The sequence below is a fragment of the Cucurbita moschata genome, unplaced genomic scaffold (genome assembly GCF_002738365.1).
Source record: "Cucurbita moschata cultivar Rifu unplaced genomic scaffold, Cmos_1.0 Cmo_Scf00026, whole genome shotgun sequence".
NCBI classification, from domain to species: Eukaryota; Viridiplantae; Streptophyta; class Magnoliopsida; order Cucurbitales; family Cucurbitaceae; genus Cucurbita; species Cucurbita moschata.
This window is the reverse complement of record NW_019268542.1, coordinates 343,962-369,575: the sequence shown is the minus strand read 5'-3', so window position 1 is coordinate 369,575 and position 25,614 is coordinate 343,962. Positions and strand designations below refer to the sequence as shown.

Below are 25,614 nucleotides of genomic sequence, written 5' to 3'. Positions count from 1 at the left end.
TCGTCCTCGTATAGCAACCAACCATCACACACCCCTCGCCCCCGCACTTGCCAATATCACCTTGCATCACGTTGCAAGCCCACACTCGTCGTCCTCGTATAGCAACCAACCATCACACACCCCTCGCCCCCGCACTTGCCAATATCACCTTGCATCACGTTGCAAGCCCACACTCGTCGTCCTCGTATAGCAACCAACCATCACACACCCCTCGCCCCCGCACTTGCCAATATCACCTTGCATCACGTTGCAAGCCCACACTCGTCGTCCTCGTATAGCAACCAACCATCACACACCCCTCGCCCCCGCACTTGCCAATATCACCTTGCATCACGTTGCAAGCCCACACTCGTCGTCCTCGTATAGCAACCAACCATCACACACCCCTCGCCCCCGCACTTGCCAATATCACCTTGCATCACGTTGCAAGCCCACACTCGTCGTCCTCGTATAGCAACCAACCATCACACACCCCTCGCCCCCGCACTTGCCAATATCACCTTGCATCACGTTGCAAGCCCACACTCGTCGTCCTCGTATAGCAACCAACCATCACACACCCCTCGCCCCCGCACTTGCCAATATCACCTTGCATCACGTTGCAAGCCCACACTCGTCGTCCTCGTATAGCAACCAACCATCACACACCCCTCGCCCCCGCACTTGCCAATATCACCTTGCATCACGTTGCAAGCCCACACTCGTTGCTCACTATCGTATGCTGCATGCCCACGTCGCTTGCAGTCACATGCCACTCCCACCTCGACTCTCAGTCGCATGCCTAACCAATCAAATAGAGTAACAAGTTACATGTGCCGATGCCGCTTATGATACTACCTCTTTTGGAACTAGCATGTTATGGATGTTAAGTTATGGAGTATAATGTTTATTTATAGCATGCTCAATCGCTATATATATATATAGTAAACTATATTCTCCGTACCTGTACATACCATAAGTCATCAATATAAATCTCTAAGTGTAGGTGTCTGTGGTTGAACAAGCTTGGATTCCTCACAAGCGATGCTCGATTGGCGAAGACAAACCTCATCTAAGGTCCGACGAAGCTACAAAGCCGGGGTGAAAAATATATATGGGGCTTAATTCCCCTTAAGGCTAGTCGTGAGCATGTCAAGATCACGACGCAGCACGGTAAAAAATGTAGGTGGATTTACTAGCTTGATGTTACCATATATATTTCTCTTTGTGTTTTTTTCTCTCTTGTTCTTCATATTCTTCATTTAGATCGAGTGTGTAAGTTGTACAATCCTAACCACTGGTACTAGAGTTACGAGAGATTCACCATAATCTGTGAAGATGAAAAGCTCAAAGATCCAAATAAAAAAAGTTTGATGAATCTGATTTTAATTTTTAGAAGATTCAGATTGAAGATTACCTGTACCATAAAGATTTTCATGAACCCTTTTGATAAGAAAACCCTGGTCAGTTGAATCTAAGAACCCTCGTAAGTGTCGGGATATGCAAACCTCTAGTTCATGAATGCTAAAACTCCCAAATCAATTTAATTTCACCTCAAGGGAAAGTAAGACTCAGATTACCTTGTTGATAAAATTTCTCGAGACCAGAACACTTCTTCGAATCTTCTCAGCCAATAGCAAGTTTCTAAGTTTTACTTAAGTAGAGAACGGTTTTCCTACTAAATTATTCTGCTTATAAATTGAGCTACGAACAATGAAAAGGTAATATCATCGTCTCTACTTCTTCCTTGCAACACCATCTATGAGTTTTATAAAGCAATCGAGACCAAATAATCACTAGAAGAGACTGTAGAACACCATTTTCAAGTGAAGGTGATAAGCGAGCTACTTGTCTTTTTTACCTTTCTGGAGTAAAAAGATGATGATGTGGCTGGTTCAAGAACTATCCACGTCAGTCTAAAACCCGACTAGCCTCGATTTTCTTTAAATTTTGACCTTTTCCAGACTTGTTCTCATGATTTTTTTTTTGTTCCTCGTAATATACTAAAAGATGGAACTTTGAAAAAAAACTTGGAGCAATTCAGATACCAAAAGCTCGAAAACCAAGGACATGAAGTGTTGATGACCTAGTTTTAAGGACAAAAGAAATTTTGCACGGTTTCAAAGTCATTAGAGCACGAGAGAGGTAAACAAAATATTAAGGATAAAAGGACCAAAATGCCCTTAGGATTTCCGTAAGCTATTTCAAGATCAAAAAACCCTCCAAATGACTTACAATTTCAATTAAGGCCTATATAGGAACATAAAAGTTTTTCCAAAAAGTCAAATAGTTCGGGACAGGTTAAGAACTTTAACCAAGAAATGAGGTAGTAAATGACCAAAATTCCCGTACAAGGACAGTAAAACGTTTTCAAGGTCCTAAAGAACTTCAAATGTTATGAAACCTTATAAGAGACTTATGTATGAACTTAATGATAATTATGCAAGTTTCTAATGGCAGTACTACATGTTTCGGTATACACAATGATTTAAAGTAAATGACGAAACTACCCCTAAAGGCCCTAATAAGGATCCAAAATATGCCTAAGAACCTTAAGACACATGTTAGGATCTTTGTGAAAACTTAGACAAGCTATTATGACAATTTCACATGTTCATGATTCATGAGCTTGAATTACGACTTAAAAGTTCGTGATAAGACTTATTTCATGATTGTTCCTTAAGAATAACCGTTGCAACAAGAACTTAGGAACCTGTGAGACTAAGAAAAGAGCACAACAAAAGCCCTAAACCCATCGAAAATTAGGGATCAGAACATGTTTGGGGTATGAACCAATATTCAAGTGGTAAAAGATAAAAATACCCAAATGTTCTCCTTATAAGAATTCACGAAGATTCTATAAACTCTAAAAGTTATGTGATGACAAGTATAATGTTATGAATCGTTAGGATGATACGTTAACATGAATAAGATAGGTATGCTTACTTTGGGACCATGAATTCTAGACATGTCATACGAAGTTAGGGTGTGTTACAAGTATGTATTACTTTAGGGTTAGCCATGATATTATTCAAGATTGCTACCCTAAACACATGAACAAGTCAAAGAACATAACCCCTAAGAATGATAGGTAATACTCTAACAATGGTGTATACATGGTGTACAACGTATCAGTATATTTCATGAGATGAGTTGAGCAAACTTTAGCGAGATGATCATGTTTTCCTCCTCTAGCTGAGACACCCTACATCAGCTTTAGCAGGATGACATGTTCTAGGATTTTCTCACTTGGGATAACCGGTGTAAGTATAGTAGAATGTCATGTAATCTAGATGGGATGTCTTATGTCACAATCATGCTTGTCTAAAGTGTGTTGTTTATAGCCGCATGTCAGATGTCTTATTCATGCGTCCATTCTAAACCTTTTTACATTCTTTCATGTTAGATAGGGCTTTACTATTACTGTTGTGTCAATACAGGGGTGTATAACCGGTCACGAAAATTCTCTCTACACCCAGAAGGACTAAAATACCCCAAAATATACTATAAGGAGATGTGACTAGCTGTCAATTCTTCTTACTCGAGTTATATGCTATCAAACTGTTGTTGCTTATTCGCTTTCAGTTTATAACATTTCTTTCTTTACAATTGTTTTTAACATATTTCCTCTCTCAAGTTTTCTAAAATAGTTCTTTCAAACGTGACTCGAGATTGAGCATACACCAATATTATTTGCGAAATCTGAATTTCACACAACTGACTTGTTCAATAGGTTAGAACAAATGTCGCACAATCATTGTCTCACTGTTGCAAGCGTGCAATTGTCATAAGTGGTATTTGAGTTGAGTCTGTAACGACCCTAAATTTTTACATACTCAGAGTCGCCACTAATGTCTTATACTCATCTATAATGTGAAATATAACTCTTACATTAACATCATTTATAACGTAAATTTCAAAATACGCTTAAAACAACTTCTTCTCTGGAAAACACATTCATGATCTTACGTGTTTAAATACGAAATACTGAAATTTAGAGAAAATAAAAATAAACACAAAATAATTTAAAACAATGAAATGCAAAACAACCTATTCTAACCTAACACTAGGAATTTAAATATGAGTCTACCCGATGCACATGCTACAGTCTTTGCTCGTGATGCTGCCGCTTTCTGTACAAGTGCGCCTTGCCTTTACCTAAAAAAAAATGATGTGGCACACGACCTAAGTATTTCGAAGAATACTTAGTAAGTTGCCCCAATGCAAACACATGCAATTATGATTTAGGGACTTATCTCTAATCATCTTAGGGGTGGCCTCTAGTCTTAGACAAATTGAATGTGTAGTACTTCCCTACACACGACTCACACATCCGAGTGTGAATCTCTAGGGCGCTCGCACACCCCTTGGACCCTTTGGTCAAGCTAATATGTAGCGACGTCCGGAGGTCAGCAGAACCCCATAATGTCATGCGCCTCATGAACACCCTCATCTGTGCGCATTTGCACTCGTGCACATTCGCACTCATCATCATACTATGCGCGTCTGCACTCATGATTTCTAGGGGAAGTAGCCCTATGCTTATGAATATACAATATGCATGAGATCCCTCTAAATCCATCAATGTCTCTTCTGACACAACCCTCTAGTCTCATCTCTTTGTTACTCTAGGTAACACATACTCGTGGATATTTGTACTAATATCGTTTTCATGCTCTTAGAGTTGTGTCCTATGTCGATCTAACGACATGATGCAATATGACACTTATCATCATATATCATGCTCAATATCGAAAACATCATCGTATTAAGGTAAATGTCACACAATCATCATACTCATCATATTGCCATAAAGTGCATCAAGTATATCAAGTACGTCATTCATCGAAATATATATACTACGCACATCATCGAGCATCATAACTCATACATCATCATATACTCATACGGCATCATATGATACAACTCATACATCATCCTAACTCATATAATTTTTAGTCTATCCTACAGTAAGGCCACTTAGCTGATTAACTTATATGGTTGTCATCAATTTATCCTTAATGAAAGTACGATTTTGTCCTTTGTATTCAATTTATCCTTAGGAATTATTTAATATGTACCTTATATATCTCTATTCACTATTCCGTAAATCTGCTTCTACGGTAAGGTTTCTGTTTCTTTTTGCAGGATCTGTGATATTTATTTGTCTGTTTCTTTGTGCCCGATATTTTTTTTCGTTTGTTTTCATGATTTGTGGTATCATAGAGTATAGGGTGGGTTGAGGAGAGATAATGGAGAATGAGAGGTTAGTGCTTTTAATTTTATTTGTTTATTTATGTATTATGATTATTATTTGGGCTATTAGAGAGTCCATTCCATGAATTATAGTACACAAATATACAATTGGTCCCAATTGGTAAAGATCGAAGATCAGTTCCTCTACCTTAGTTAAGATCCTAAAGGAATTGAGCTTTTGGAGTCTTGCATGAATGAGATTACCGCGAAAGACGACATGATTGACGAGATGGTAGGCCCCTTGAGGAATTTCTTGTTCGTACATTAATGGTTAGGGTTGAGGCTCTATAAGACAAGACCACAACTACTGGTAGTTTCGAGCGTGGGGATAGCTCGATGGGCTCTTTTGCTCAGATGGAGGAACGCATCGAGGGCTTATAAAATGCCCAACAAAGGATCGTTCAGATGGTTTCAGAAATGTCTGAGGATTTGGGAGCAACCTTTGGAGTAGTCAGGGCTAAAGTGGCAGATATGAAAGCTAGACTAAATCTCACCATAAGGGTGGTGGGGAACAAAACATCAACTAGAGGTGTAGTACAATTCAACAAGATAAAGGTTCTAGAGCCCAAGCCCTTCTGTCGGGCTCTAAAGAACTTTATCTTCAATCTCGAACACTACTTTCGGCAACAATGCTTCTAATTGATGATGCAAAGTTTTCGCGGAGATCTAAGTTAATGGATATTCAAGATGGTTTATGTACGGTGGACACTTGGGAGAGATTAAAATAAGAATTCTGCTCTCATTATTTTTCCTACAGAATGTCAAGATAATAGCAAGGAAGAAGTTAAGTTAGTTGAGTCATACTAAAAGTATACTGAGGCTATGTTGGATATTCATGATAGGCGTGAGAAAGACAAGGTCTTCAGTTTTGTTGAGGGGATAAAGTCATGGGTGAAGGGCAAACTTTCTGAACAAAGGGTCTAGGACTTTTCCATGGCCTATGCTACAACTGAATGATTATTTGACCTTAGCAACGATCAATCCCAAGACGAAAGGCACAATCAGTCTTATGTAAATGGGGGTAATAAAATTGTCGACCCAACTACCCTAAGGGTTGGGGAGGTGATAGACTTGAAGGCAGAGGAGGGGAAGTGAGTCCTCTCGATAGAGAGGTAGAACCAATGCCAGAAACCTAATAATGAGAAAAGTCACAATTAAGACTCTTTGTCTTGCTGCATATGCAAGTTGGCCCATCGAGAAGCTGAATGCCCACAGTAGGCGACACTATACACCTTCCAAAAAAAAAAAAAAAATTGGAGTGAATCTAGAAGACGAGTATGAGATGGTAAGAACAAAATTATCGTTAGTTGAGAATGTTAAACATCCCACATTGGGGCATTTAAGTACTTATACGCTCTCCAGAAGATAGTAGAAGAGATAGAGGAGCTAGTAAAACGCGATCTTATTTATGTCAAGGTCTAAGTTCATCACAAAGCGACCAGGAACTTCAATGTCGATTCTAGAGTCATCCACAACTTCATGATGGAGACGGAAGCAAAACACTTGAATATCCTTTGGCATTGAGGCACATGAAAGATGAAGGTTGTCAATTTGGCAGCTTTACCTGTCTTAAGTATTGCAAAGAGAACTCCTATCAAGGTGGGACTTAGGACTAGACAAACTGATTTTGTAATACTTAAAATGGATGACTTTGACATCTTGTTAGAGTTTGACTTTATGCTAAAACACTGATCATTAGTCAAAAACCCATCAACCAAGAGGGTTGAAAATGATGTGGGCACTACAGTTTAGAAATGAACATCTCTACTCACGATAGGAGGTAAAATGGACATCTCTATGCTTGTTGCCATTGTCACAGTAGAAGAGGGGAGCTCGAGTGAGTCAACCCCAAGAGAAACCTCGCGGCCACTACAAAAACATCGTGACACAAAGCAAGAAGGTCAAACAAAGGATTTATCCCTACCATGAGAGATAAATCACAAGATTGATTTTAAGTCGGGGGCGAGATCACATGCCATGAATGGATGCCATACGATTCAACATGAGCTAGTTGAATTCTACAAATAGCTAAATGACTTGTTGACATTCAAGTTCATTAGACCTGAAATATCCTAGTCAATGATCACCCAAATACTGGGGAGAGACACCCAGCCAACACCTCTGCTAAAGAAGGGAGATAGAGACAAACCTCTGAGCAACACATGTTCACGTAGAAATACCATGAAGGGAAGGATCGGTCGGAAGCATTGGTCACAAAAATTTTAAGATGAAAACTATAGGGACATCATGCATATTGTGTGTTTATATACATCGGGTTACTTTCACATTTATGATGATGAGTGCGGGCGCATACAATATGATGATGTTGATGATGATTATGCCTTGCATGATATTCGAAGACAATATTGCATGATCTTTCCCACTTCTCTCCACTAACCTCTCATCCCTTCCCAATTATCTCTTCTCAACAGACGCTTATGAAAAAAAAAAAAACATAATTTTAGGAAAGAACAGACAAACATCAATGACACGATTTAATTGGAGGAAAAAATCAGAATGGTCTTTAGTCGGTTGAGAGTTAATGAATGGAAACTTATTAATTAAAGAGTTTAATTAATTAATTTTTTATCATTCAAGCTTATAATCGGTAGGTTCATAAGGTCCCCTCACTAGCTTGTAGTAATGCTAAAGGTTCAATTTATTTGAAAGAAAATTTGAAGTGTTCAAATTGGTATTTAATATATGAGATAGGTTAAATGCAAAGGAGAAAATAAATTTAATTTGATGTCAAATTAATATTTAATATATTAGATATATTAAATAAATAGAGAAAATATATTTAATTTGAAGTGTTCAAATTATAAATGAAGAAAAAAATATTAACTTCAAATTAATATTTAATATATTAGATATATTAAAAAGAAAAAAATATATTTATTTTATTTGTTGATACAATAAATAAAAATATATTTGAAATTGAGCTAAGACCATAAAAATTTAAAATGTATATACTTAAATTGATTGGTGAATGACATAAATGTCTTTAAAGGAAGCTGAGCTTAAGTGTCTTTAAAGGAAGCTGAGCTTTAAAACTAGCAAGATGTGAAAACTTTCCTGCCTTAATACAGAATTGAAAATTAAAAAAATAATAATAATAAATAATAAAACCGCAATTATGGAAGTTACGAGGTGATTTAAAAGTATCGAGCCACAGTTTGGATGAGACATTACGATCATGGTCGAAATTTTAGAGGTATATGGAGAGGGACTACCATATGAGATTGTCAAGATACCTTAAATTTAAGAAACCATGATTTAAGATAGACTTGGGTGGGGGATACACGAAGATTACAGTGGGACATTGTCTCTAAATCAACTAGAAGTTTTGTGGTAAGCCTCCTTATGGTACACGAATGCCACTCAGAAAGCTCAGCATAAACAAATTGTGGTAGAAAATTATAGATGAATTTTTTCTAGCAATGTCAACTTGGTTAAAAGGTATTACCGTAGTTACGGTTTCAAGACTATTATCTTAAGTTTGATTATTAAGTATCCCAAGTTTTATGGCATCTGAGGATATCAACCATATTTATATAATACCAGAATTTTGTTAAGCCCCTTCTTGATATTACAAAGGCGTTGAAAAAAAAAAGGTTGTGGTGCATTTCCGTTATGGTACTTTTTAGATTCTTGTTCAGTTCTTGATTCATTCTCCAAGACACTCTTCCTTGAATTTACGGTATTAGTCATGAACCTGATAACCTGTGTCCAAGGCTTCATGCATTTCAAGTAACACAGTCTTAACCTAGGTCCAAGATTTCATGCATTCCAAGCGACGTAGTCTGAACCCGCATCTTACAGCTTGTCCTTCGATACAGCCTAAAAACCTATGCCCAAGGCTTCATGCGTTCCAAACGACATAGTCTGATAACCTACATCCAAGGCTTCTTATGTTCCAAGCGATGTAGTCTAATCCTGCATTTAGGGTTTGCCTTGTGATACAACTTGAATACTAGGGGTGAACATCCAACCCGACAACCCGAACCAACCCAACTCGAATTATAGAAGTTGGATTGGATTAGTATTTCGAATTGGGTTAGGTTATTTTTTCTGAACTCGAAATCAATACATCGTAATTATTCATGATTTTGTCAAAATGGTAATTTGTTCTTAAAACTCTACATGTACAAAAGTTCAACTACGACTCTAGTTGAATTCATTTTTATATACTTTAGTTTCTTTTATATTATTTTACCGGTTAGAAAGCAAGTTTAGATATATACTTTAACATTGTTGAACTATGTTAAGATATTATAATCTTTCCTCGTTTTTTTTGTTGATAAATTTATTTATTTTTAAATGATAAAAGATTTATTTGTGTTTGTTTGTGAACTTTTAATATCTTTTTTATAAATGGTATAAAATAATTATGAATTATGGATAAATAAAACTAAAAAAAAAAAAAAAGTTAACAATCTGACAACTCAACCGAAAAATAGAAGGTTGGATTGTGAAAATTTTAGGTTGAGTTGGGTTACCAATCCAACCAACCCGAACTTCTGGGTTGGGTCAAAAAAATCTCTCAACCCAACCCAACCCGAACCATGTATTCCCCTACTGAATATCTATGTCCAAGCTTCATGAGTTCCAAGCAGCATAGTCTAAATACCTAAGGTCAAGGCTTCATATGTTCCAAGCAGCATAGTCTAAGTCTTGAGCATGTTATACCATGGGAGGTCTTAAGAGGTTCTTGATTCATGCCAAGGTAATTAATTCTCTTCTTGTTCCATCATGGCCCTAGCTTACTCCCTATGACATACCATAAAGGTCACGTGATCGGTACAAAACATGAACATGACATCCTGCAATTCTTAGGGTACCCATACATGGTGTAGAGTATCTCATTTAGGTGAGGGAAACATGAGGCCAAACATCACATCCTACAAAGAAAACATGGTGCAAGGTATCCCACTTTGACTTCTGAAAGTGCCACGTGGTGGGAGTTCATGGGTCAAAATTGGACGAGTATTAACTAGCATTCTTGAGTTTCTGTATCTGAGGATCTTAGTCCCTTTTCCTTGAGTGGTACGTAGCATTCTTCATACCTTGGTAGTCATAGAGCTTGTTTGGTATTGGTCTTGATTTTTAATCTTATATGTTTCTAAGGTTCATAATTCATTGAGGCATAAGTTGTAACATGCATTCATATGAACCTATCATAATAACAAACCTGAGTTATTCTAGAAAGTTATGGAGTCATAGTGAATTCTTGAGAGGCTTCTAAAAGAGTCTTGGTCTTGAGGTGTTTCCTCTAAATTTGCCGTAATCAACTTGAAATCTCAAAAATTCTTCATGCCCTTAAGAATAGGCCTTATAGAAAGTAGTAGGTCATTTAGAGCACATAGGCCTTGAAATATCTCAAGTGGTCGTGGAGGCATTTTGGTTATTTTCCCCATAAATCTTGATTTTGCTACTTAACGTGTTCCAATAACTTTCAAATAGGGGTGTACACCCAACCCTGAAACCTGAGAACCCAACCTGAAATATAAGGGTTGGGTTGGGTCCATTTTTTTAACCCGATCTGATTTGGGTTGGGTTCGGGTACAAAAAAAAAATGATCGGGTCAATCCAGCCCAACCCAAAAATATTAAAAAAAAAAAAAGAAATTAAAGCCCAAAGGCCCGAAGTCAAAGCACAATCTACAATCTTGTCTAATCTCCGACCAAAGTCCAAGCCCAAGCCCAAACCTGACACTTCGAAACCTAATAATTACTTGATTAGTGAAAGAAATTTTTCTCTTTTGCTACTCTGCGTCTTAGGCAGTAGGCACCCTCCCTCTGGTCTCTGCGTTCTTTAGCTCGAGGGAAGTGCCTCCCTTTCTTAAATTTCTACATAAATCCATCTGCTCTTTCCACTAGCTCTCTACTATCAACCATTTCTACCTTTAAGAGTCATTTCTACCTCTCTCCTCAACTTCTACATAAAAGTTAAAGATTCTCTCTCTCCTTCTCTCTCAGCCATACAAAATTCTCTCGGCCTCTTCTCTCACAACCTCACCTCACAGCCTTTTTCTCTTTTCTCTCTTTCACACCCACGTCAAAATACAAACCTTCCGTCAAAATACAAATATCTCTCGACACTTAGTCTCTCACAAGGAATTTGATCTCAATAGCATTCTCTCGCATTCTTTGTCTTGTTTCTTTCTCGTGCGCCGTCTTTCTCTCTTTAGTCTTCTAGAACGCTAAGTTTTTTCTCTTTTTGTTATATCCCCTTGCAGAGACTGATTGTATATTTGAACTTTGATACATAATAATTGTTTATATTGGGTTAAATGTTTGAATCATAATAGTGCAACTCGATACCACCATTGGTTGCACAACCTGAATTTAAGAAGAAGAAACCCAGTAAATCAACCGTGTCATCACTTTACAAGATTAGAGAACAATAAAAAGAGGTGCAAGTGCAACTATTGTTTTAAGGAGTATGCTTGTGATACTAATTCTTGTGGAACTAGGACGTTATGGAAGCACTTAAAAAAATTATTGTAGAAAGTACACATATAAGGTGGAGGACAAAGAACAAACCACTCTAAGTTTTCAACGTTCAATAGATGGAAAGGGTGGTAGTAATATTGTTACTTCAGTATTTAGTCAAACAAGATGTAGAGAAGCATGTGCCAAGATGATAATTATGGATGAATTGTCATTTAAATTTGAAGAGAATGAGGGTTTCAAATTGTTTTGTAGTATTGCATGTCCTAAGTTTGACCCTCCGTCAAGAGTAACCATTGCTAGAGATATATTTCAGCTCTATCTAGAAGAAAAAAAAGAAGTTGAAAGATTTTTTAGTCAGTCATTTCAAGAGGGTTTGTCTTATCATTGACACATGGACTTCGTTGCAAAACATCAATTACATGGTAATCACCGCACATTTTATTGATCCAGACTGGAATTTGCATAAAAGAATTCTGAACTTTTGTCAATTTGGTAACACAAAGGAGAGACTATTGGCAAGATTATTGAGAATTGTTTATTGGAATGGAGAATCGATAAGGTTTTATCTATCACAGTTGATAATGCAAGTTCCAATGATATAGCTATTCATATATGATGAGAAGGCTTAGAAGTTGGAATTCACTTGTCTTAGATGGAGAAATATTATGCATGAGGTGTTGTGCTCACATAATTAATTTGATTGTGAATGAAGGGCTTAAAGAAATGCATGACTCCATTTCTAATGATAGATTATCCCCCCAATAGATTGACAAAATTTAAAGATCATGTTGAACAAGAAAAAATTAAATGTAAAGCACTTCTTTGTTTGGATGTGGCGACTCGATGGAATTCCACTTATTTGAGATCATGTAAACAAAAGAATAGGGCCACCAACCATTGATGATTGGAAAAACGTTACATTGTTTGTAAAGTTTTTGAAGGTTTTCTATGATGTCACTACATAAGTGGTTCTTTATATGTGACTTCTAATTCTTATTTTCATGAACTTTGGGGTATTCAAGAACTTTTAATTTAGTGGAGTACAAATGTGAACTCTGTTTTAAGTAACATGAGATCAAATATGAAAGTTAAAGTATGACAAATATTGGGGCTCAGTGGAAAGAATTAATAAGTTGATATTCATAGTCGTGGTACTCGATCCTCGTTACAAATTGGATTACATATCATTTTGCTTTTCGAATATTTATGAAGATGCTATGGCTAAAGTGATGGTGGATGGCATAAAGAATTATTTAATTCGTTTGTATGATTACTACAAGTTCTATGATAATGCTCAAGATATCATCAATCTGAATCAAGACTCACTTCTAAGTCCATGACTATGGAGATGGACACAATTGATGAAGAGAATTTGAGTGGTTCAATATTAGTATTATCAAGATACAAACGAAGAAGAGGAGATAAAAATTCACTCGAGTTAAGGAATGATGTCGATGGATATTTATCTAACCCTAGTGAAGAACTTGATGATAATTTTGATGTTTTGGCATGGTGGAGTTTAAATATAGAGTTTTATCGAAAATTGCCCAAGATGTTTTGGCCGTTCCAGTGTCGACTATATCTTCTGAATCAGCATTTAGTAGGGGTGGGAGAATTCTTGATTCTTTTAGGAGTTCTTTGACACCAAAAACAGTGGAAGCTCGTACACTTGGATCGGTTGAAAATTAATATCGTTACATATTCCTCAACAACTTGAAGATTTGGAGATTTGTTTGAAGATCAAGACAGGTAACTCCAAATCTATTTATAGTCTATTTGTTAAGATGTATTTATATCACAATTTATATTCTATTTTTAAGATGATACATTCAAGCTCCACCAATGTCATGGAAGAATAATTATTTTTCAATGTAATTAAAATATTTGAAGTTACAATATGCTTTATCCAAACAATCATTACTAAATTTTAATATGCTATTTTTCTGTGGCAGGAATTAAGAATGCAATAGAGGGTTGGATATTTTTAAATTTTTAGGCATTTTTGTTGAATGTTGTAACTTTGAAATTAATTTATTGAATATTCTTTACATATTTATATGTGAATTTTTAGGCATTTTGTTGAATGATTATATATGGTGAAGGTAGATAATTTAATTAGATGTGGTAACTTTAGAATTGATTCATTGCATATTCTTTATATATTTATAGGTGATAATATGAATGCAATAGAGAGTTTGATACTTTTGATCTATCGCTTGTGCGTAGTAATTGTTTTATCATTTTAGGTCATACAAATTAAATTTTTTAATTATTTTTAAACCAACCCGAACCCAAACCGAAAATAGAGAGTTTGGTTGGGTTGAAAATTTCTTTGGGTTGGGTTGGGTTACCAATCCAGCCAACCCGAACTTTTGGGTTAGGTAAAAAAAATCCTTCAACCCAACCCAACCCGGATCATGTATACCCCTACTTTGAAACTTCACAACATCATCCAACATTATAAAATAAAACCTATTATAGAGTTTCATAGCGTTTGTAGGTCATCTAGGTCATGAACCAAATATAAATTACCTTAGGGACATGATGATCATTTTACACCGTTCCTTGGTTTACCTACTTATCCTTATCCAATGAACACCAAATTTCATACATAATCTCAACATGCTATAGTATGTTAGCATTAAAATTTCATAGGCAGCGGACTTCATTTTGTGGGTTTTTATAATGTTACTTAAATCCTAAGCAGTTTGATCGGTTCAAGGCCTTAACTCAGGGTTCTTTTAGTTTTTTTTTTTCTTTATATATCCTTAATTCATACTTGGTTTAAGTTTCATATAGAAATCTAAGCGATTCCTACAAGTATTTCTCAAGAAAAGTTTAAGGTGGATACTTACCTTGTCGTCGATGTTCGGGACCTCCGCTCTCGAGCTTCCGGTATCCAAATTATTCTAAATTTTCTTTATTAGATTCATTTTTAAGTCTAGTTTCAGGAACCATAAAGAAATTTGTGAGAAATTTATGAAGTCCAAAGTTCAAAGTCTAGTTTCAGGAAGATCATGAAGTCCAAAGTCAAAAATCATAAAGAACTACTAAACTTTCTTCATGATCTTCCTTGGTTTCCGAAAACGTTTAGATGAAGTTTCAAAGAAGAAGTCCATACCAATTTCATACCTTGTCGTAATCTGTAACTCGAGTGATAACCTTGCAAAGTTCATCGAAAAACATGCTTGAATAAATCTAGAAACATTTTTTTACTGCGCAGCTGATTATAGAGCTTTTAAGGACTGGATTCCTTCACGAAACTTGTTGGAAATTCCATTTGGAATGTGTAGGAGTTGGTAGGAGCAAAAAACATTAACCATAGCTCTCAAATTTCTAAATTTGAGGAAGAAAAACCCATAATATAAAAAACTTCAAACTCAGTGGTAGGAATCCTCATTGTTAGGTTATATAGCCTGCTAGTTATTTATAGCTTTGTTAATGGTTATAAGAATTTATGATAAATGACATATAAATTAAATTATCATAAATAGTGAATAGCTATGTATAGTACATAAATAGTGAATATAGTAAAAAGCTATATACGGTAAAGTTATATATAGTAAGGTGAACCATATATATATCTCATCAGGCAGAGCTTTGAAAATGTACTTTTTGTATTCTCTGTATTCTCTGTATTCTCTCCTACAGTACATCCTTGAAGTCATCAATATAAACCTTTAGCCAAGATTCTCCTTGCATTTTCTCTCTCCTATTTTTTGTGTTCATCTAGATCGAGTGCGTGCGTTGTTGTGCGATCCTAACAACTAGTATCAGAGCTAGGCAGAAGTCACCACGATCTGTGAAGATGGAAAGTTCAAAGATTAGAATTGAGAAGTTCGATGGATTCAATTTCAGATTTTAGAAGATGCAGATTGAAGATTATCTGTACCAAAAAGGTCTTCACGAACCCCTGTTGGGGGTGAAATCGGATACCATGACCACGGAACAGTGGAAGCTCAAGGATTGACAAGCCTTAGGGCTGATCCAGTTGACGCTATCCAAAAACGTGGCGTTCAACATCATCAAGGAGAAGACAACATCAGATCTGTTGAAGGCGCTGTCGAATATGAACAAAAAACCGTCGGCTATGAACAAGGTGTATTTGATGCGGAGATTATTCAATCTACAAATGTCTAAAGATGGATCTGTTGTTGATCATATAAATGTATTCAATATGATCGTAAGTCAACTGAGTTCGGTGGAAATTAATTTCGAGGATGAAATTAAAGCATTGATTTTGATGTCATCTTTACCCGAATCGTGGGATACTATTGTTGCCACAATCAGCAGATCCCAAGAATCTAATAAGCTGAAGTTTGATGAAATTCAAGATGTAGTTCTCAGCGAAAGTATTCACAAACGAAAAATTGGATATTCATCTAATAGTGCTCTCAATATTGACCAACGAGGAAGAAGTAAACCGAAGAACCCAAACAAAAGGCGATCAAAATCAAAGAATCGAGAAAAATCTTCAAATAGACCAAACGTAACGTGTTGGAATTGTGGAGAAAAAAGGCACTTTCGGACAGATTGTACAAAACCAAAGAGGAAGCAAAATCACAAATCTAGAGATGATGATGATTCTATAAATTCACCAGAAGACATTGGGGATGCTCTAATCCTCAGCGTGGACAGTTTGATTGAATCCTGAATTTTGGATTCAGGTGCATCTTTTCATTCATCTCCAAAAATATAGAGTTGTTCCGAAATTTCAAGTCTTAAAATTTCGAGAAGGTGTATCTTGTCGACAACAAAGATTTGGAAATTAAATGAAAAGGGGATGTCTGCATAAAAACTCCGGCAGGAAATCAGTGGACATTAAAGGATGTCAAATATATTCCTAGTTCAAGAAGAACCTGATCTCTATTGGTCAGTTGGACAGCACAGGTTATGCAACAGAGTCAGGGAAGAGTTCATGGAAGATTATGAAAGGTGCTGTGGTGGTAGCACGTGACATAAAATCTAGAACTTTGTACACCACTGTAGGGTGTATGAACATGGCTGCTGTTGCTGAGTATGCTTCAAATTCAAGTCTATGGCACAATAGACTTGGACATATGAGAGTGAAAGGAATGAAGATGCTGGCTGCGAAAGGAGTTTTAAAAGGTATGAAATCTGTTGATGTGGGTCGTTGTGAGAACTGTGTTATGAGCAAGCAGAAACGAGTTAGCTTCACAAGGACTACCAGAGAATTGAAGACAGTGTGGTTGAAAATGATCCATACAGATGTGGAGCAAGGTTCCAAGACAACGAAGCAAGGGTGAGTTGAGCTTGAATTGCAGGGAAACTCATCTAGTAATGTTGTAGCAGATACTCATGAAACTCCTGAGATTAATGCAGAGAAACCAAATGTGGAGCAAGGTTCCAAGACAACAAAGCAAGTGGGAGTTGAGGTTGAGTTACGAATAAAATCACCTAGTGATGTTGTAGCAGATACTTAAGAAACTCCTGATACTGTTGCAGAGGAACCAGCAGTAGAGCAAGTGACACTTGAACCGGTGTAAAGAAGATCATCCAGTACTATCAGAGTACCAGATATGTATGTATCTTCATTATACTATTTGTTGCTAATGAAAGGGAACCAGAGGCTCTACAGTTGGAGAATACAACCAAGTGGGAGTAAGCCATGGATGTTGGGATATCTAGGCTTCAAAAATGTGTTGTACTGAGGCTGAGTACGTGGCAATAGCTAAAGCTGGAAAGAAAACGATATGAATGACTGACTATCTAAAAGAATTGGGCATGAAACAGCACGAAAAGATTCGTTATAGAGATAGTCAGAGTGTCATACAGTTGGTGAGGAACCCGATCTAACATTTAAAGATAAAACACGAAAGGCGATACCATTTCACTTGCAGATTAGTAGAAGATGATGATGTGTTTTGAGAAGATAAGGGGTGCAAAGAATACAACAAACATCTTGACAAAATGTGTTGATGTTGGAATATTGAGGTTGTGCAAAGCCTCAATTGGTATGGTGTAACGACCCTAAATTTTCACATATCTAGAGTCGCCACTAACGTCTCATGCTCATCTATAATGCAGAAATACAACTCTTACATGAACATCATTTATAACGTAAACTTCGAAAAACGTTTAAAACAACTTCTTCTCTAGAAAACACAGCTATGGTCTTACGTGTTTAAATACAAAATACTACAATTTAGAGAAAATAAAAACAAATACAACATAATTTAAAACAATGGAATGCAAAACAACCTATTCTAACTTAAAACTTAGAATTTAAATACGAGTCTACCCTATGCACGTGCCACAGTCTCTGCTCGCGATGTCGCCGTCCTCCGTACAAGTGCGCCTTGCCTTTACCTGAAAAATGATGTGGCACACAGCCTGAGTATTTCAAAGAATACTCAGTAAGTGGCCCCACTATAGGGGCCATGCAAATGCAAACACATGCAATCATGATTTAGGGACCTATCTCTAATCATCTTTGGGGTGGCCTCTAGTCTCGGACAAATTGGATGTGTAGTACTTACCTACACACGACTCACACGTGCGAGTGTGAACCCCCAAGGCGCTCGCACACCCCCTGGACCCTCTGGTCAAGCTAATCTGTAGCGACGTCCGGAGGTCAGCGGAACCCCGTAGTGTCATGCGCCTCATGAACACCCTCATCTGTGTGCATTTGCACCTGTGCGCATTCGCGCTCATCATATGGTGCGCGTCCGCACTCATCATCTCTAGAGGAAGTAGCCCTATGCTTATGAACATACAATATGCATGAGGTCCCTCTAAATCCATCATAATGTCTCTTCTGACACAACCCTCTAGTCTCATCTCTTTGTTACTCTAGGTAACACATACTCGTTGATATTTATATTAATATCATTTTCACGCTCTTAGGGTTGTGTCCTATGTCGATCTAACGACATGATGCAATATGGCACTCATCATCATATAGCATGCTCAATATGGAAAACATCATCATATTAAGGTAAACGTCACGCAATCATCATACTCATCATATTACCACAAAGTGCATCAAACATATCAAGTACGTCATTCATCAAAATATATGTATACTGCACACATCATCAAGTATCGTAATCCACACATCGTCATAACTCATATACCGCATCGTACGATATAGTTCATACATCACCATAACTCATACAATTTTTAGCCTATCTTATAGTAAGATCACTTACCTGGTTGGCCTTAGTCGAAGTATTCCCTAATTTAATTAACGTAAGCTCCCGTTCCTCGAAAGCTGCTCCGAAGGTTGCTAGAGTTCACTTCATATCGAACCATTTGTCACCTTTCGTTAGTATTTCACAATTTAATTAATAATCCAACTAAAAATGTCAAATATAGCTCTAAAACAGTCTTAGTAAAAATCGAATTCCTCGTTTTCATTGTTTCTAAATTTTGGTGGGTAGTAAATCTTAAATTGAAAATATGTCAATATTATTTCACGCTGATTCAATCATTCAATCCAACTATGTTTTGTTATAATATTATATTCTTTTGGTACAAATAATAATAATAAACAACATTCAATCAATTCTCCTTCCTTGTATGACTATCAATTAACAGAATCCATTTTTAATCTAATCTGTTTTCTTCTTTCCTAAAAACTAGTATCATTAACAGAAGACATTTTCAAATTCTGTTTTCTTCTCTTTCCTAAAAACTACTATCATCTGAAGCTCAATCTATTCTGTTTTCTTCTCTTTCCCCGTGACTATCCAATTCAAGAGTCATTTTCAATCTATTTTAATTTTCTTTAGTAAAAATGTCTATGCATCAATCAATTATAATTTTTTCCTCTGTTCTGTATTTACTTCATATCTTCCCTTTTTTTCTATCTATTCTGTATTTTTTTTTCCTATCCTGTTGACAAATATTTGCCTCATTTATTTTGGTTATTTTCTATAACCTAACATCATAACCAAAAATCTAAATAACTGGTCAAGCTAACTAAATAACTGGTCAAGCGAACAAGAGAATTAGACAAAGGAAGAGGAAATCTGATTGATTTCTTATGAGATAAATGAAGATGAGATCTGAAATATGACTTACAGTAATAACAAAGCAAGTAAATCTGTTTGTTGGTATTTTTTTCTTTCTTTTTCTTTGGTTGTAGGAAACACCGAATGCATCCTATATTCTGGATTTGTGAGTGGGTTGAGGAGAGATTGTATTCTCTATTTGTGAGTTGGTTGAGGAGAGATTGTATTCTCGATTTGTGAGTTGGTTGAGGAGAGATAGTCGATGCATCCTGTAGGTGGATTGAGATTTTGACTCATGAGGTTGTTGAGGAGAGATAGTTTGGGAGAGGAGGAGGGGTGGGGGAGAGTAGTTGAGGGAAAATTATTATTTTAATTATTTAATTATTTACTTATTATTATTATTATTATTTTTTTTTTTTTTTGGGTCGTTACATTATCTACCCTTAAAAAGAACTTTCGTCCTCAAAAGTCTCAAACTCTTGTACTAGCTCGGGATATTTTTCTCTTATTTCGTCCTCACGCTCCCACGTGGCTTCCTCACTGAGGTGATTCCGCCACAATACCTTAACGAATGCAATATTCCTGTTGCGTAAGGTTTTTACTTCTCTAGCTAAGATTTTTACTAGTTTTTCCTCGTAGCTCAGATCTTCATTGAGTTGAAGTGGTTTGTAGTCTTTCGTGGATAGGATCCGTAATGTACTTCCTCAGCATCGACACATGAAATACATCGTGTACTCCTGAGTGGGCTGGAGGTAGGGCTAACTTATACGCTACTGGACCAACTCGCTCTAGGATCTCGAATGGTACAATGAAGTTAGGACTTAACTTGCCCTTACGTCAGAATCTTAACACACCTTTCATTGGTGCCACCTTGAGAAATACTGGGTCCCCTATCTCAAACTCTAGGCTTCTACGTCTTACATCGGCGTAGCTTTTCTGTCTACTTTGAGCGATACGCATCCTACCTTGAATTTTCTAAACAGCCTCATTGGTGAGTTGGACCAGCTCGGGTCCTACTAGCTCTCTCTCGCCTACTTTGTCCCAGCATAGTGGGGACGTACACCATTTAACCGTACAAGGCCTCAAACGGTGCCATTCCATTAGTTGTTTGGAAGCTGTTATTATACGAGAATTCCATGAGTTGGAGTTTAGAATCCCAACTTCCCTTAAAATCTAGTACACAAGCGCGTAACATGTCCTCTAGAAGTTGGTTTAAACGCTCCGTATGTCAATCTGTTTGGGGGTGGAAAACGTTACTAAAGTCGAGGCGGGTACCCAACGCTTTTTGAAGTCCGAGCTAGAACGCTGACGTAAAGCGTGGGTCCCGATCTGACACTATAGATAGTAGGACTCCATGTATTCTTACTATTTCTTTCACATACAACTATGCCCAATTGTCAACTGTATATGTAGCGTTCCTAGGTAGGAAGTGTGCTGACTTGGTCAACCTATCGACAACTACCCGATCATTGTATAGCCTTTAAGCGTTTTGGGTAATCCTACTATGAAGTCCATTGCTATGTCTTCCCACTTCCACTCTAGTATGCTTAAGGGCTGCATCAACCCCGCCGCTTTTTATCTAGAAGGTTTCACTTGTTGACAAACTAAGCACTTGCTCACAAACTCGGCCACGTCCCTCTTCATGCTCTTCTACCAGAAGTGTTGTTTTAAATCTTGGTACATCTTAGTACCTCCTAGGTGCATGGCAAATGACGAGTTGTGAGCTTCGTCAGTATTTCTTTCCTTAGCTCCTCTATTGTTGAGACATATAAGCGTCCCTGATACAATAGCCCTTCATCTGAGGTCTTCGAGGATCCATTTACTAGACTCTCAGCTAGCTGGCTTAGGACTTTCTATAGGTTTGGATCCTCTCGTTGGGAGATAACCATTCTTTGCCTAAGTGTAGGTTGCACTGTAAGTCGAGCCAGTTGTGCTATGACTCTCTCAGTTGCTACAACTATGTTGGCTCCCTCGAATTTTCTTTGTACCCTTACTTTCCTCGTAATGAGGGCCGAAGAGTGGGCCGCCTTTCCACTCAAAGCGTCTGCGACCACATTTGCTTTTCCAAGGTGGTACTGGATGTCTACATCGTAGTCCTTCACCAATTCTAATCACCTTCTCTATCTCATATGTAACTCTTTCTGGGTGATGAAATATTTAAAATCTTGTGGTCGGTTGAAATTTGAACTTTCTCTCCATACAGGTAGTGTCACCAAATTTTCGAGGACGAAAGTTCTTTTTAGAGGTAGATAATGTAACGACCCAACAAAAAGAATAATAATAATAATAAGTAAATAATTAAATAATTAAAATAATAATTTTCCCTCAACTACTCTCCCCTCACCCCCTCTTCCTCTCCCAAACTATCTCTCTTCAACCACCTCATCAGTCAAAATCTCAATACAGATGCATCTACTATCTCTCCTCAACTAACTCACAAATCAAGAATACAATCTCTCCTCAACAAACTCACAAATCGAGAATACAAGATGTATTCAGTGGTTCCTACAACCAAAAAAAGAAAGAAAAAAATACCAACAAACAAATTTACAAAGAGAGTTGGAGATTTAATTTTTGGAGAGATGGATCTTGGTTTGTTATTACGGTAACTCATATTTCACATCTCATTTTTATTTATCTTAAATCAATAAGAATCAGATTTTCTTTTTCTTTGTCTAATTATTCAGAATTAGATCTCTTGTTTGCTTGCCCAGTTATTTAGATGGTTGGTTATGATGTTAGGTTATAGAAAATAACCATAATAAATTAGGCAAATATTTGTCAATAGAATAAAAAAAAACATAATAGATAGAAAAAGGGAAGATATGAGGTAAATACAGAACAGAGAGGAAAAGAGAATAATTGGTAAATAAGGAAGGAAGGCTTCCGAAAGAAAATTTATCTGTAAAAAATTAACAGGTAAATAAGAGATGAAAGATGGAAAGGAGAAAGGAAAGATTTGGAAGGAAGAATTAATTAGAATACCAAAAAAAATAGAGAAGACTAGAGAGAAGCCAAATACTATTAACAAAATATATATATATAGATGGTAGGTGAAATACATAAAAGAAGAAATAAATAAATAAATAAAGAGGAGGAAAGAAAGAGAAAGGAAATACAGAGAGAAGGAAGAGAAAAATAAAAGGGAAGAGTTAGAGAGTAAGAATCTATAGAAATTGACCAATAATATGATTAGGTAAGAATGAATTAAAAATTGGTCAACAATATGTCTTGAACAAAAATTGGGAGAAAAAGCAGAGTACACAAATAATATCAGAAGACAAGAAAGTAGTCACTCGAAATAAAAATAGAAAATGAAATCTTAATATAAATAGAATATATATATAATATGTATATATATTTAGATGTAATGATGTATATTATAACGTTCCAAGACTTTGTCCATGCAAAGTCTTTAATGCTCGCATGAAGTTTAGCACATGAACCATTGTAAGAGTTAGAGAATTGAACATGAAATTGATGTCACGGATTCTTATAGGTTGGCTTGAATACAGAGGGAAAAATCGAACTTTCATTAAGGATAAATTGGTAACACCTGTATAAGCTAATCAGATAAGTGGCCTTACTATAGGATAGGCTAAAAATTGTATGAGTTACGATGATGTATGAACTATGTCGTACGATGCGGTATATGAGTTATGATGATGTATGACTTATGATGATGTGTGGGTTACAATACTTGATGATGTGCTCAGTATATATATATTTTGATGAATGTCGTACTTGATATGTTTGATGCACTTTGTGGCAATATGATGAGTATGATGATTGCGTGACGTTTACCATAATATGAGGATGTTTTCCATATTGAGCATGCTATATGATGATGAGTGCCATATTGCATCATGTCGTTAGATCGACATAGAACACAACCCTAAGAGCGTGAAAATGATATTAATATAGATATCCACGAGTATGTGTTACCTAGAGTAACAAAGAGATGAGACTAGAAGGTTGTGTCAGAAGAGACATTATGATGGATTTAGAGGGACCTCATGCATATTGTATGTTCATAAGCATAGGGCTACTTCCCCTAGAGATGATGAGTGCGGACGTGCACCATATGATGAGCGCGAATGCGCACAGGTGCGAATGCACACAGGTGAGGGTGTTCATGAGGCGCATGACACTATGGGGTTCCGCTGACCTCCGGACGTCGCTACAGATTAGCTTTACCAGAGGGTCCAGGGGGTGTGCGAGCGCCCTGGGGATTCACACTCGCACGTGTGAGTCGTGTGTAGGGAAGTACTACACATCCAATTTGTCCGAGACTAGAGGCCACCCCTAAGATGATTAGAGATAGGTCCCTAAATCATGATTGCATGTGTTTGCATTTGCATGGCCCCTATAGTGGGGCCACTTACTGAGTATTCTTTGAAATACTCAGGCCGTGTGCCACATCATTTTTTTCAAGTAAAGGCAAGACGCACTTGTACGGAGGACGGCGACATCGCGAGCAGAGACTGTGGCACGTGCATAAGGTAGACTCGTATTTAAATTCTTAGTAATAAGTTAGAACATGTTGTTTTGCATTCCATTGTTTTAAATTATTTTGTATTTGTTTTTATTTTCTCTAAATTTTAGTATTTTGTATTTAAACACGTAAGACCATGACTGTGTTTTCCAGAGAAGAAGTTGTTTTAAACGTTTTTTGAAGTTTACGTTATAAATTATGTTCATGTAAGAATTATATTTCCACATTATAGATGAGCATGAGACGTTAGTAGCGACTCTGAGTATGTGGAAATTTAGGGCCGTGACATATATATAGTAGATGGTTATATCTGGTAAAGTTATATATAGTAAGTTGAACAATATATATATCTCCTTGCATTTTCTCCTTTCATTTTCTCTTACGGTTCTTTGTGTTCATCTAGATCGAATGTGTGCATTATTGTGCGATCCTAACACTCATCACTCAATTCTTATCTAAAAACATTATTTTGGGTCTGCATACAAACTCATTAAATTTAAGAAGTGTTATTTTGAAATGTTAAAGAAAAAAGGATTGTTTTGCAAGTTTGTGATAAAAATTTGTCGTTTAACGCCCTAAAGCAACAATACTTTATAAGTAGTGTCGCTAGAGAGTTGTCATAGTGTCACTTGTTAGGTTCTAGAGCCTGATGCTTATTTATAACTTAGTCAACGGTAATAGTAAAACTATATATGATAAATGACATGTAAAGTAAATTGTCATAAATAGTAAAGCCATGTATAATAAAAAGCTATATCCCGTACCACTATACATGGTACACAATTATATCTGGTAAATCTATATATAGTAAGCTGAACTATATATATATATATATACCTCTAGAGATGTACTTTCTCTGTTCTCTCCCTACTGTTGAAGTCATCAATATAAACTTTTAGTCAATATTCTCTTTGCATTTTTTCTATCTTGTTCTTTGTGCTCATCTGGATCGAGTGTGTGCGTTGTTAAGCGATCCTAACAACTGGTATCAGAGCTAGGCAAAATTCACCATGATCTTTGAAGATGAAAAGTTCAAAGATTGGAATTGCGAAGTTCAATGGATTCGATTTCGGTTTCTGGGAAATGCACATTGAAGATTATTTGTATCATAAAGGTCTTCACGAACCCCTGTTGGGGGTGATGCCGAATATCATGACCACGGAGCAGTGGAAGCTCAAGGATCGACAAGCCTTAGGGCTGATTCAGTTAATGCTATCCAAAAATGTGGTGTTCAACATCATCAAGGAGAACACAACGTCAAATTTGTTGAAGGCGTTGTCAAATATGTACGAAAAATCGTTGGCTATGAATAAGGTGTATTTGATGTGAAGATTGTTCAGTCTACATGTGTCTGAAGGTGGATCTGTTGTTGATCATATAAATGAATTCAATATGATCGTAAGTCAACTGTGTTCGGTGGAAATTAATTTCGAGGATGAAATTAAAGTATTGA

At 36.6% G+C, this 25,614-nt stretch overlaps 1 long non-coding RNA gene across 1 annotated transcript; it reads left to right on the top strand.

Moving 5' to 3' along the window:
• The first annotated feature begins 928 nt into the window (after nucleotides 1–928).
• LOC111462088 lies at nucleotides 929–25,178 on the top strand. The gene is made up of 3 exons (XR_002713701.1): nucleotides 929–939; nucleotides 9,933–9,942; nucleotides 25,041–25,178. It is a non-coding gene; the product is annotated as an uncharacterized LOC111462088 (long non-coding RNA).
• The last annotated feature ends 436 nt before the right edge of the window (nucleotides 25,179–25,614 follow it).